This window comes from Aphis gossypii, chromosome 2, assembly GCF_020184175.1.
Source record: "Aphis gossypii isolate Hap1 chromosome 2, ASM2018417v2, whole genome shotgun sequence".
Lineage (NCBI taxonomy): Eukaryota > Metazoa > Arthropoda > Insecta > Hemiptera > Aphididae > Aphis > Aphis gossypii.
The window spans coordinates 68,090,472-68,106,825 of NC_065531.1; the positions used below are offsets into that span (position 1 = coordinate 68,090,472).

At 26.0% G+C, this 16,354-nt stretch overlaps 1 protein-coding gene across 2 annotated transcripts in view; it reads right to left on the bottom strand.

The window, feature by feature from the left end:
• Window positions 1-16,354, bottom strand: part of LOC114122329 (zwei Ig domain protein zig-8-like) — a 356,252-nt gene that overhangs the window by 73,721 nt on the left and 266,177 nt on the right. The window lies entirely within an intron of this gene.

Consider the following 16,354-nt stretch of genomic DNA (forward strand, 5'->3'; position numbering starts at 1 on the left):
CTCGATCGAATAAAAATCTTTATTGTATTCTTAATTTATACTTTGAAAGTTTGTAAGCTTATCGAAAACTAATGATAAGTTAAAAAGTATATAGTTTAAACTTTTATGAAAAGGTAATTTAATATTTTGTAGAAATATTATCTTAGCTGTTATAATAAAGTAAAATTATGAATATGTATTCATTTTATAAACGAAATTTTTATAATATATATTATATTTTCAATACTAAAATGATTATTCTTTCATAAATTAATTAACTAATGTAAACAGTATAAAATAAAAATATAACAAAGCTGACGCATAGTTATTAATTCTAAGCAATTTAATATTTAAATTATGATTTCATGTGTAGTTACTATACTATACTGTTTGTTGGCAATGAACGTTTTTGCTTTTAATAGTATATCTACTATATAGATAGTAGTACTATGTTTTTCTTTTATTTTACATATATTTTATTTCAGTTGTGTATATTTTGGCACAAAAAAAAAAAAATATAATACATGTATAAATTATACAGATATACCGAAGAAAATATCATTTTATTGAATGTTTTAATTTTATTGTGTGTCTTAATTAAAATGGGTTATTACATCCACATTATTTCTGTGGTAGTTTAAATTAGGTCAGAACAAAAAAAAAAAAATATATATATATATATATAAATTCGTTTAAGATGTAAAAAATATGTTATTACGCTTATAATACCGTGCTATAAATTTATATTGATAAAATATCTTTGATTAACGATAATGGATGTGAATAACAGCGGGGCACCTACTTATTATTTCCGGAAATCCCGTGACCGCGACAAATCGATATGAAGCTACGGTAAAACTTTTTAATGGAAGTCGAGTTGAATAAGTTCATTTAAAACAATAAAATATCACGACGTGTTCTTATTTTATATTGTCAACACCGAAGCACTGACCAAATATATATAAACTATATTATAATATAAAGTATTGTGCGACGACTATAACTCATGGTTGATGTCAATACGGCATGTATACAAGGGATGAACAAAAAAAAAAAAAACCGTAAATAGTATTTATTTCCCGTACACACATACATATGATATAATATATAGTAAATTAAATTATATTCCGAGTCCCTTTTGTTGAAATCAAGCATTTATTGTATACAAACGTTGTATATACGTGTAATATATATGCACCTATTTATCGTATATTTTAAACATATATTATGTGTACTATATTGCTATATGCATAATGTGTATTATAATATATCGTATACGAATATCATTTAAATGCATGTACATCAGCTGTGTACAAATGAATACAGTTGGCTTTGAGATTGCACGCTTAAGAAAACAAAAAATATAAACGATATTATCGAACGTATTTTATTTTGTATGCATACTAATATATACACAATAATATTATTTTGATGATGAAATACTAAGTTTTCATTAAATTCAAATAATTTATTATTCATAGTTTATAATAATTAATAAACCGAGTAAAAATAATATTATTATATCTATAGACTATTGATAATAAAATGCTATTAATTATGTTCCTTAATATAATAAAAAATTTACAAAATATGGTATGATACATTCAATTATGTTATCGTGTTATTAATATAACTTGGAATTCTAAAAAAAGTCAAAAAAGTGTATAAAAAGTCTCAAATCGTAAGTTTAAACTAATAGATTACTACACTAAGAAAATAGTTAGTTGTTGGAAATTCACGATTGTGTTGCAATTATACTAGTATAATTTAATCAAGGTAACGCAAGAAATACATTTTTACTGATAATTATTTTTAACTAGATTTAAACATTAATTAATTTTTGAATTAAATATTCTGAATAAGCAATGTGATTTAATTTCAGTTTATTATCTATTTCAGGAACTAACATGTTTCATCCAACGTGAATTATGATTTATAGGTACCTATATACAAAATAAAAACTTTTTAGGCGTAAATTTGTTCAGAAAATAATACAATTTATAATTAAATCATTATGTATATGTAGTTATTTAAAGGCATTATTAATGTTATGCAATTACATAATTACTTAAAAAGTTAATAGAAAACTTTTAAATCAATATATTTAAATAGAACATTTTTTGAATGTTCAATAAAGAGATGAAGACAACTACATTAACTACCAAGTTCTGACCAACGTAAAAGATAACGAATAACTTGACGTTAAGAAATTGTTATTGCTATAACGATAAAAATATCTAAGAACAATATAATATAGTGGGAAAACGAGGTAATTTATAGAAACTATAAATTACCCAACTGTTAGCGTTAGCCACTATAGTATTATAGCCATCTATGTTGAAATAAAACATTAATGTCTCCCATCCAAAATAAATATTATTACCGTTTTTTTTTTAATTTGTGTATAAATAGTAATAATCATAGCAATAATAGTATAATATTAAATGTAATTCTTATTTATTAATAAAATGCTGTGTTTGTGTATTTGTATGTAAACAATCTTCAGCTAAGTCCATCACACTCATGGTTCTAAAATTGTGTACTTGGCTAATCCTGGATGTGCACTATCACGAAACTTATACTTGGAATTATTAAACAGTGAATCACGTTATATTCATATATCTGTGAGATTTTTTTGACTCCCCAAAACACAAACATACTTTTATTTCTAATTAATTGTATATAATTTTAGTATTTTATACTTAGTCAAAGCCTCCTAAACTATTGAGTTTGAAATACGTACAGGTAGGTAGATAAAATCACTAGCTTTTTTTATTTTGTTACAAACAACGCCGTGCAGGATCAGTTAGTATTATTATTATAGTCGTATACCAATGAATTAGGTTAATTATCTTATTTAATTAGTTTCTCTTTCATCACTTATATGATTTATTAGGAAATAAAAATAATAAAATAGAACTGCTGGAGAACCAAGTTATTTTGCGGTGTTTTAGGTAGTCTAACTTCTCTAAATAATGACTATCTAAGCCATGTGGTATACTATTTTAAATTGTATTTATATTATGATTAGTATTCACCACATCACATATATTATTTTCTTACAGTTATTAAAAATATTGCTTATCATTACGTACTAGTCGTCGTAGACGTATTTCAGTTGTGGAATAATTTAAATAAATTTGTGATTTAAAAGCTAGATCCAAATCGTGTCACTACTTAATAATATAATAGTATAAAAATTAGACTTAACACACTGAATACTGGCGTATAATTAGATATTTAATCAAAACGTTTTTTTTTTTTTACAATTTGCTAAGTTTTCATTACTTTCAATTTCTATGGTATTTGCTTAATTTATTCACGCTCACATTACTCGACACCAGATGGATGTATATACTTTTTATTTGCTGTTAGGCGTTGAAACATATATTAACAACATTTTGAATTTATAATGAGAGTTACATTTTTGTAATTACCAGTTTAATTTTAAACAGTTTTTATACATCCAAACCTCAGTTAATTTAAAAATGAATAATTTGTGTTGGTCGAAATAGCGATGGTGTCCCATACGAAGTATAGGCATAGTAATAGCTGTGGTTAATTTGATTTAAAACTTTTAATTCCATAAATAATGTAATGTGATAATCTGATGAAACTTATTTCTTGTAGCATAAAAATTATATGTCGTGATCTAAAATATCATCGTTAACACTATACCCATCATTATATTATAAAAAAAAGGGAGACAAGTGAGTACCACTCTGTTGTGCATTAGGTGTCGAGAGGGTTACGCTGTAATTGGCGTGTTAAATTTGAATTCAATGATAAATCATAACATGATATATTATGAAAAAACAATTCTGAACAGGGACGGTCTGTAAACCTATATCACCAAGTTAGTTAAGGTAAATTAAAGTGATTTATTTTGCTTAAAGTATTATGGTAGTTCGCTTTATTTTTTTCAAGAAACATTGAAAATATTAATTTAATATTAGTATTAAATTACTGTAATGTTGTATATATATTTATATTTTATTATTATTTTTATTAAATTTAAAGTTCATAATATCTTTCTGTAAGTACCATAAAACAGTATAAATAGGTTCATAATATAAATATATAGTATCTTAAGATAATTCTATGTATTTTGAAAATGTCATTCCGTATAGTAAAATTTAAAATTAAAATTAAATTTAAAATGTTTAATATATATATTATAGATTTAAATCCCCATAAATAATGTTTTTAAATTATAAAATAAATAATTATAATCATTAAGATATGTAATTTCTTCCAAATTTAAATTAAAAATTATAATATATATATTATATAGCTCTCAAAAGTACAAACTTACATACAATGTTTATCCAAAACCACCCTCAAAGTTTAAAATCCAACCATTTTATCGACTATTTATTGAAAAAAAAAACACAAACACACACCCACACACATCATTATAGAATACTTTTGCTCCACTTTAAATCTCAAATAATATGAATAATATATCATATCATATCGAAAACTAACGGAAACACCTACATTTTTAATTAAAGAAATAGTAATAAAAAATTCCACGTATAAATAATAAACTATACATAATACATATAAGGGTTGAAAAAATGACAGAATTCGAGTTTGAATTTTTTTGTTTCGTTTTTGTTGGTTTAAACGAGTTTTTAAAAGCGTTTGTTTAGTTGAAAAAATACAATGTGTATATGAATTCAACTGGCATTAAACGAATCGTATGTTTTAAAATTAAACATAATACTATGTATATTTATACTAACGTGATTCTGATTCTACCGCGTGTTTGCGGACTACAAGAGGTATACACGATGTAATAACGTTAGTGAAATAATTTTGATTGGGAGAGAGGTATAAACATGTACGATACGGCGGCGCCAGGGTCATGACACGATAATGTTTTAGACTAAGTTCGTTGCCTAATATCCGGTGCCACGGAACGTCCACCATCAGGGTATATGGTACACGACCGGATACCATTATTCGTGGCAGGATCGGGTCAGCTCCGTTTTTGGTTCTATAATACATATATCTATTATACATATGTAAAATAACAACCACTACTAGCGAGTAGAGTATATTATATTATTATTATTTATTCACTATACACCAGTAAAATAGATGGACGGAATCGTAAAACATCCAGCATCGTTATAACAGCAGGACCTATCTGTGTCGATCACAAATTCCGTATATGTCTCGACACACACTCATTTGCCAATTCTACTTAGGTAATAGTAATATTATATACTACAGACATACGTGTATTTTGCCCCAAATCCCTCAAAATCCCAGTTTTACGGATTTAATCTGTTAGAGACGAGATGAGTTGTTATATTATTTCTACGGTTTGTTATGTAGTAATATATCGATAAAATTGCCGTCCACTTTTGCGAATCACCCACCAAATTTAAGTAGGTAAGTATTATAGGTTTTTTCTTATATAATCGAATGGAATTTGCAGGGTGTTTTCTAATGAAACACAAATAAGAATGTTATTTTGAGTAAGTACACTCGAACTGTTTCTTTATCATACATTTAATAATATTATTCATTGTACCTATATTTTATTGTATCGTTCGATATTCCGATATAACTGAATTAATTAAAATATCGATTTTCTCAATAATAATAGTTAATACTAAAAAGCTAAAGAAAAAAAATGTAGTGTGCTTTTTGATATTTTATTTACTGCACAGAAAATCATTTAATCATAGATATGATTTAAAAAATAAATGTATCAACGAAGTTGGTATGGTAACGTAATTATATTATATTATTATTATATATGTGCTTAAATCTTTTTTTACTAACTGTTAGACCATAATATACTTTAACTCTATCCTATGTCAATATAAATAATCTATAGGTACTTGTATATATTATTCACTGTTTTAAAAGTAATTTAAAACAAAATGTGCATAATTGATTGTTTTCATAGTTAGTTTAAATCTTAAGTTAATGAATATAAATTATATGATATTTATTTAACATTGAAATTACAAATTATGTACCTACGTTTTTACTTGTTAATGTATTACATTATATTCCTAGTTCAATCTTAGCTTTAAATACATAAATTATCATGTAATTTATATTAATATTTTGTAACAAATACATTTTGATTATTTCAATAAATAAAAATAATATTTACGCAAAATAATAATAGATATATTTGGGAAAGGTCACCGTGGTTGTACCTTCGTCTTCAGAAATAGAATTTAGCAAGTAAATGATCGAAATTTCCGGCAAACCCATCGCTCTGTAGGTTCGCTCTGTAGGTACTCGATGGAATTTCAAAAGAAAAACAATTTTAAGACGATTATACAAAAATCAGCATTGAAAAGCAATATACCGGGCTCGCGTTGTTTATGCCCCTGATGTCTGAGTTTGCCAAAAAGTACTCAAGGATCATACGACATGACCTAACTGAAAATACCAATAATTACAATAGGTTGGCGTTATTATTATTGGCTAGTACTAGTTATCGTATATACTATTAATTTCAGTAAAAACAAAATATAATATAGGTATTAAAAATAATAATGGTAATTACACGTTTAATTCATCTATTGTATTATTGAATTATTGTAAAGATCGTTTATACTGAGCAGAAAATTGATTCCAAAAAGTATTATACCAAATGAATAATAATAATGAGTGTATTGTGTAGATAATCTGATAGTATAAGTTAATTGTTCTTAATTTTATACACATTTCACAGAAATTCAATAAAGAGCATATATTTTGTTGTTCATTATGTCAAGATTTATCGATTAATTTTCGATTGCCAAGATCCGCACGACTTTTATCTTATTTACATTTTGATTCTAATAATGAATAAAATCAGACTTATTTACAAACTTAAATCTTTACGGTTTAACTTTTTCTCGCATTTCTCTATCAGTATATATATATATAAGATTTATACGTTGTTTGACAGCTTTTTAATGAAATTATTTATTATTTATAATATTATAAATTTAAAAACGTAACTCCTAACTTTTTAAGCATTTTACTGTTTCTATAATAAATACTCGTATATTTTGTTTGAAAACAAAGTATATACCTAATGCTTGAGGGTTTATAGATATATTTAATTTATATATTATCGAAACATAAATTATAATTTGTCACAATTATATAATTAAACGTATATATTTTTCTTAATGGTTATTTATATACGCTTCATAAAACAATTGATTGTTATAACTAAAGCCCTATAGAAAATATTATAGTGAGTTACTAATTTTTTTATTCATAGCACCAGCTTATTGCTTAAACGTACAATATGAAAATTATAATTGAAAAATTGTATTGTAAGGTACTTATATAAAAACTTAGATGTAAATAATAGTACAATACAGTCCAATGCTGATATTTTAGTATTATAAAATATTGAATTCATTTTTCGACAATGAATAATGGTTTTCAAAAAAAAAAAAAAACTATTGACGAATATTTGTTAAGAATTTTTTATGCATATTTTTATATAAACATAATAATATTTTATAATTATTAGTACTGTTTTTATGTTTTGATAAACTATACGACGTAGGATACAAATTATGAAATAGATTTAATAATCTATTATATCTCATATTAAAATAACTGTAAAATAATTGTACTCAATACTCAATGATAATTATTACATTTGCATGAATAAATATAAAATTATTCAGTTAAAACTCGACTAACTTTTTTTTTAAAAAAAAGAAGAAATTGTCATACCTAAGAAAATACAATAATATTATAACAATAATGCATTATATTTATTATGCATTATAGTATAGTAAAAGGAAGTTATTGGTTTTCAGATAAATTAAAATTTCAAGTTAGAAAACCGTTTTCGAATGGGAAAAGTGCTCTTTAATGTTATGGCTGTAATGGGTACTCATTAGCCCATAGTTGCTAATTAAGAACGGCAAGTTATACATGTAAAGTGTTCACTTCACATCAAAAAAAAAAAAACCTAATTTAAGACTAAAAAATTATGAAACTCTTTGACTACGAGGGGATCGTCCATTTTAATGATCTAAGTTTACTTATTTTTATATGAATTTTAATAAAAACTTAAAAGTTTTTCAATTAGTGGCTTACAATTAAAATAACTGGGAAGCGTTATGTATTAGTGTTGAAATAAATAATAACAGTTGCTGTTACTGTACATTTAATACTCTTAATATATATATAATATATAGGTATGTATAATACAAATCGTTTAACTATTACCTATAGACTTGTTGTAAAAACGTGTAATGACATATCTAAGATTAAATTACTAAATAAGTGGTAAAATTTCAAGTCATTAAATAATGGAAATTACCTATAAGTATTAATATTATTTGAAATTCAAATAATTTTAAAACAATTTAAATATCAGAGAAATTGTTTTTAATATTCAGTCTCAAAAGTAATCTTGATATAAATTGAATAAACACTTGGACAATTAACGTGATAAATATATTTTAAAGTAGGTTGTCCGAAAAATAAGTATTTTAAAAAACCATTTATGTAAATTTCAAAAAAACTCATTTTCTCATACTAAACGATGATTTATAACGACTCATAGTAGAATAATACAAAAGCATTATATTATCTTGTTATCTCGTCTTACAAAAACTAATTACGTTCAAATAAAAAAAAAAAAAAATAATAACGAAGTATATAAGTATATTACATTGTTGTTGCAAAAAATGATTACATCAATATATTTTATTATTTAATCTGTATAGCGAAAACTCAAAACAATTACACACTGCAAGTTATTTGCTATGTCTTGTGTAAAAGTCATAAACTCAATAAAATGAATGTAGTATTGAAATTGATAGTTTTTTACTTAAATCTTATGGTATTGAAGTATAACAAGTATAGTTAGACAACAATAACTAACACTGAGTACTTTGTGTTAAGAAAAAAGCCGAGTGTTTAACGAGTACGAGAAATATTAACGTAAGCATTTACTTAAAAAAAAAAAATGTTTTGACATAATGATGTTGTTATCTAAAATTTATTAAAAATAATTTCGATTTTAAATTCATTTTTATTAATATTTTTTGTTTATAAACGAAAATAAACAAATGCATAAAAATATAAACAAATATAGGTAGAGTATGAATACTGTTTGAAATGTATCATCGATTGAGTAAAATAAAACATAATTGGTGATGAAAGGTTATGGGAGTTAGGGATCTCAGCTGTTTAACAGATATTAATTCATTTGAGCAGGGTTGTTTTTATTGATGCTATCATTGTCAACATTATATGATATACATAGATGCCGTATTGTATACATATAGGTATTTACTATACGTCGTATTAAATACGAACATATCTTTCGCTAATAAGTTTATCTGGTTTTAAGTAAAATAAATAAAAGTTACAACGATAAAGTAAATTGATATTGATGTTATCAATAAAATATATATATATATATATTTTTTTTTTAAATTCACTATTATACTGCCTAACAGATAGAATATTGAGTTAACATATTATGTTATAAGTATAAATATTTGTGCAGGAGTGTGAGTTTATCGATTAGTTGAATTTTAGAAAAATAATAACGTTAACACAGTAGCTGATATTACGAGTATATTGTTAAACGAATTACTTTTAATCCTATGGGATCCGGTTGAAACGAAATATAATATTACGTAAATGCAATAATGCACAATTAAAAACATCTCATAATATAATATATAATATATATATATATATATGTATGATACGAGGATGTAAGACGATAGAATTTCAAGGAGTCTTTCCATCGGCCTTTTATTAAGTTTAAGGTAGAGGATCAATTTCAATGATATTTTAAGAAAGAAGAACATTTTAATACAATTTCAAAATAACTTACTTTAAGTTAGTAACGGGTATTATTTATTTTAGGTTTTTGCTACGTATTATTACAAAATGCATTAAAACAGAAGGACGCAGATCGACTATAATTATTATCATCGTTTCTATTGTGCGATTTTAGAGCTAAGCCAATTGGTATAGAAATAAAATATAAAAATATTTTTGAGAACACTACAAATCGGTTTTACTCTAATAATTTAATATTTATAATAATTAAATAATTCATTATTACCAATTTTTAAAATCCGTATTCATTTAATATTTTTTAAACGATAGTAATTGTTTTATTTAAACATTATTTCGAAAATAAAATATATTTTATAAGCATACGAATAAATATGTTAACTTCCAAACTGTGTTTACTAATCACGCTAAACACTGATTAATTTTTATTATAATAGTTATTATTTCTGTAATCTTAAGTAGGACGATTTGCTGATCTTATTATGTTGAAAATATTATCCTATAATATATTATTTTATCTTTGTTGCTTAGAAAATTTATAATTAATGAAATTTTTTTTTGTGAAAAATAAACATATTCTAACAAGTGAAAATATTACCTATAGCACCCTTTTTATAAATTTATATTTATATAATTATAGTTTTAACCACTTTTATATTGATTTAACTGAGGAGATTTTTATTTTTTAAACATAAAACCGGGGATTTACTAATTTTGACACCTATCTGCCACTGAGGCATCATAGTACATCCAATTTCTGATCGATTGATTATGTTACACGTTACGGAAAAATCAACTAATATACAAAACACCCTAAAAAGTGTTGGCTTGAAAAAATACACATTATTGTAAAATCAATATAGCTTTTTTGAACCATTTGAATTTTAAGTATCTATACCTGCACATACATGTTTATACGACATACTATAATGTATAAATGTGTAGAGTCCACATAAATAGTTTTGAATAAATAATAATAATTGATTTAAAAGTTAATCCGGATTTTAACAGAATATACATTTTATTAGGTATTTCAATATTGACAGGAAACCGTCAGAAGGTAAAACAATAATATTTTACTGGATAACGTACACAATATTGCAGATGATAATATTACTGTACTTAGAGAATTCTAAAGCACTACATTGGAATTAACTGTGTAAGTAAATTGCGTCCTCCAAAAAAATGTTTAAATTATATTACACTATGTAAATTCCATCTCGGGTATTTTTAAAGCATACGTAAATTGCATTCTTGGGCATTTTATTTATTTTTCATTTCACCTTAAAATTTAATGAAATACGATGTTAGTTTTTGGTGTTTATTTAAGTTTATTTATTGAATTTATCAACCTAACCTTTTGATCGCATCTCGAGTATAGTGTACTGTTGTGTTAACTGAATCATCAGTTTTAGATCAATCAAAATATGGGACATATGAAAAGTAAAAATAACCATTTGAAAGTAGGTAAGAACTATTCATTTGTATATTCTGAGTATTTTTGATCAGAGAGGTTTTAACATTTTAAGAGGGAATATTACGCAATTTTTTTCCGGTGTAACACGTGATAATAGAGATTTTAAAAATAACATCCTCATACAAACCCTATTTTTTATAAAGAGTTGTTTCAAGTTAAAAAGTAATACAATTTGATGAAATAAAAAAAAATATACAAATATCTGTTGTATTATTTAATATATTAAACTAGTTTTAAGACATGTACACAAATTGTTTTAATTTTCTAGTTAAAGGTATATATTTTTTAATACGATCATGAATTAATAAACAATAAGCAGTTAAACCTGTAAGACATTCTTATGCGTCAATTTCTAACTGAACATCTACCAAATTAGCTGTAGCTAAATTGTGAAGATGTAATTTAGGAATTATTATAATTCTGTATTTCAAATAAAAATAAATGATGTTGAAGAGTGTATAATGTCTTAAACTTTTATTATATCCTGCAAAAAAAGTGTTCTGAACATTTAAATATACATTACTTATGTTCAAATTTAAATTTAATATTTTTTTTTAAAAAAACGACCGTTTATCACAATCAACGATAACTTATCGGAAAAAAAACCGACCAAAACTTAAAACTAATTTAAGAAAAACCCCGTTTACGATATTGTGTTCATATTAGACCATATAAAATAATTCACACAAAATATTAGGTACAAGTCTCCGATGTTGCAAATTTGACTCATAAAGACTTAATATTAATTAAAATAAATATGTATTATATCATACACTAGCTTCGATAATCGTATTGTATATATTTTATTTACGTATTGAATACTAAATTAATAATTATAATTGTGTGTGCTATTTGGCGTGTTTACTCAATTAAAATTGGTACTTTTTGGAAGGATGCATTTGTTGTTTAATAAATGTAACAAAAATAACAATTTCTATACGTAATTATTTATGTTAGAAAAAAATATTAGAGGTACAATTTACTACAGTTAACCGAATTGTAACTTATATAAACTATCAAAAATAACGGACAAGTTAAATTATAACGCTATATCGAAGTTCATAATTATGTATTTTAAAACAGTAGTTAAATGTCTTGTGATATCTGAACTTTCGTCATATCTATTAAACGTAGTGAGTTGGTAACTATTCATAAAATAAATGTATTTGCACGTGATGTTTATCGTGTTTAATATATAAACATTTCTATTTGAATAATGTGATTCGTGTCTCAGCAGTCGTCTTTTTTTTAAGTTCGGGCCGAGGTCGTATTTGACGTGTGCGAAAAGCAGTCTAAGCTAGGTAGGTAGGTTTAGGCAATAAATTAGCAAGATACCCATATATTTTATTTCACCGAACTTTAATTCCAATGTTTTTTCATCCATTTTTCTATAAGTATAAAACGTTCACACGAATTGTTCAAAAATCAATTGATTTCAATGGTAGATAATAAAGCAAAACTGTAAAAGGACGAACAAAAATATATTTTTCTTATCTGTAAATGGGTTTGTAAAAAAGTAAATAATATTTTGGACGATTAATACAGTACACCTATCAACTTCTCATGTTTCAATTTTTGTGGAACACATAGGCACGCTATATACGTGTCATTTAAATAAGACTTGCAAATTACTAACGAAAATGATTTAGTATTGTTAACAAAAAATAAAAATACAATTTAAGCATAGCACGAAATATTTAGTTAATCGGAGCGAAGAGAATGATGAATTATCCAAAATTTAAAAACTTTTAAACTTTCCGTGTTTAATTTAATAAAGGGTAAAAATAACTGAGCAAATCGTATTTATTAATATTATTTTTTTTTTCATAACTCTTGCATAATTATTAAATATTGGGTCAATAAAAGTAACGATTGCGCATTTTTAAAATCACTTAAAAATGCTGGAGTAGGTAGCTCTCAAGTTTCACAATTAATTTCAACGTTTAATGATCAATACAAGTAAATTAATTTATGAGAAAAATTTCATAGTAGTTTTTTTATTTTATCGGTATAAAAAATGGTGCCTACCTAAATATAATAATATATTTTAATGAAATTGAGAATTTTAGTTCGTTGCAATAGCCTTGGACTGAATAAAATGCACATTTGAGTGTTGGATATAAAACACTTGCATAGAAATATAAAATAAAATACATTATTCTTTAAAATTGCAATAAAAGTAGTAGTAATAATAATAGTAAATATAATTAAAATGGATGTTCGCGTTTATCAGAATAAGCGACGATTGAAAATAAATGATAAAAATAATTTAACCATTATAATCTTTTAGTGCTGTTTTTTTGAGATATCTTAGCACAATTTTAATTTTTATTATTTATTACGCATATTGTTGCCGGATATGAGTATGCGCTATGATTGGAACGTTATTAGGAAATCCATTATAAAGTATTAAAGGATAATTGACGAGCCTATGTATAAGTTGTATTTAAACTTTATGGAGACCTGAGCGTCTTCGATAAGGTTCAACGCGCATGTGACAAATTTCTCCAATGAAAGGGATAGAAATAAAATTTAATCCTGCCGGAGAAAAAATCAGCGAAATCTTCAACACCGTCGACTACGGTGCTGAGTAGACAAAAATAATGTTGATAATAAATATATAATAATAATAATAGCAATAATAATAGTAATATACTCGTATATAAAACAAAACGTTAAACCGTTTGGACGTAACGAAAAAAGGGGCAGAGTTTAAAGAAAACTCTCGGACGGGGTAGAAAAAAGCGATAAAGGGTAGAGAAAATGTCATAAAAATAACGAGGACTCGGCCGCCGCCGCCGACCGGTAGTAAAACTGCTGCTGTTGTGAGAATCCAGCGTACACATATAATACACGATGAGGATTCCACCACCGCCTCCGGGAGAGCAGAGGAATGATAGCGGGAGCGGCAATAACCGGCTCTTTAAAAACGACATTGTTCGGAATGTACTCTTTATGCCCACACCGTGCCCATCGTATGTATGTATATAAATACACAGTATACGTCGTAAGCTCTCATAGGCCAATGACGCAGACAGACGGGACGACTTATAAAATATCGAATTCATCACGATTATTGAGCTCGATCTAATACATGTCTATATATAATGAAAACGATGAAAATATCATTGTTAATATAAATTCTGTAAACAATAATGTTATTAATCATAACGATAATTTGTAAAACTAATACTGCGTCGATAATTATATATAAATGGAGACTAATTTTCGAGAAGCATTTGAAGGTTGTTAATCATTATTTTCTTTTTTGCACGGATCCGGTTCGGTTGACTTAGCGCATATTTATGTTTTATAAACTATAGTTGATATGTGAAATTAAAACATGGATAGTAACTTCTTAACACACGACAATATTCATATACTATAATAATTATTACTTATTAGTATAGGTATTGATATTTAAGTTATTCGTATTACTAGAGAAATAGTTATAATTACGGGCATACATTTATGTGTAAGTAATTATATATACAATTATAGATTCGCCATTTTTATACGCGATTGTACATAATATATGGTATTTTTTACATCTCATATTCCAATTATCCACGCATAAAAAATCTGATAAACAAATTCACCGTTATATGATTATAATAAGTATAATATGTAATGTTAATTTTAGTTAATATTAAATTATTACATATTAGTCATTGCCCATATTATTCACCATCCCTTAAAAGTTAAAAGCGCAAAAACTGTCTAGGTCTCAATTACCCTTTTTTTCCGTAGTTTTACTGCAGCTGTATAATATGTTATACGTACATATTATGCAAACTGTTTTGCTATGTATACAAAAGCGACCCAGCCCGACCGATAGTAATCAAACGTTAATTATTATGAGAACCCGGTGAATAACTAGAGTGAAAAGCGACAACGAAAACGGTTGAGAGCTGGTTTAAAAAACCACCCCAAATCGCATCACTACACGATGATTCATCTACGACTACTGCCGCTGTGACGATTTTGCACCCGGACGGTAAACAGCGGCGGACGGTAAGGATAATGAGGATATTCGATGACCGAGATAAAGGTATCGCTGACCTATGTGTAGAAAGAGTCAAACTTTAAAACCAACACTACCACCGTCCAACTCGTGTCGAGCTTATTGGATTTTGCGTTACGCGTTTGTATACACGATGACCCATCCCCGCGCAAACGTTTATTTCGACGGCTGGAAAAAAGAGAACGGTGGAAGGGGTTGGAAAAAAAAGCAACGCAAACATTTCTAATATAAACGGATGATTAAAAATAATTAATTACAGGAGTAGTTTGCAAAGGTTTCGTCGTACCGACAGGAGCGCGCGCTGTTTGCACACGTATAATTCACATTTTTTCAAACCGGAATACTATTTTGACAACGAGTATTTTGTTTTCATAACTTTTAGATTCTATTATTTTAATATTTTACAAGCTCAGGAAGTTGTTTTTATTTGCCATGCCTTCAACTACACGTACTATCGGGAATATTATTCTGTATAATTCTGTGGATACACATTTCCCGACTAATTTCCAAATTGAATTGATACGTCCATACTGTTTATAGTATAGGAACCCGAGTCAGAGGTATTAATAATATAAGGTACGGGAATTCAAATCGACTGAATGTATGGTATTTTAATCGATACATTTTGAATGAATAAAATATTTAATGTACCTGTCGAACGTACTTATAAGTACTTTTTTGCGTAGCGCTCGTTAATTTCCTTGTGCCAAAGCGTGTCTCGGTGTATTCAAACTTCCTCGCAACGCCATGTGTGCATACATATTTCGATTTTGTATATTTATTTTGGTATGTATATATATATATATATATTTATATAATGCATCAATGGTTATTCACCAAGCATATTCAACTTTTTGTTTTTCTTCAATAATGCAATAATTCAAAATCTGAATTGTTGCATTTTTTCAATATATATAAAAACAATGTTATCAAATTCTTGAAATTGTTTGCACTATTCAAATAATATCCTCAGAAAATACAAAAAAAAAAACTTCTCTTTTTTACTGTAGTTAATAACAATGATCCATTATCCATACATATTAGATCCAGTATTACATCTATTT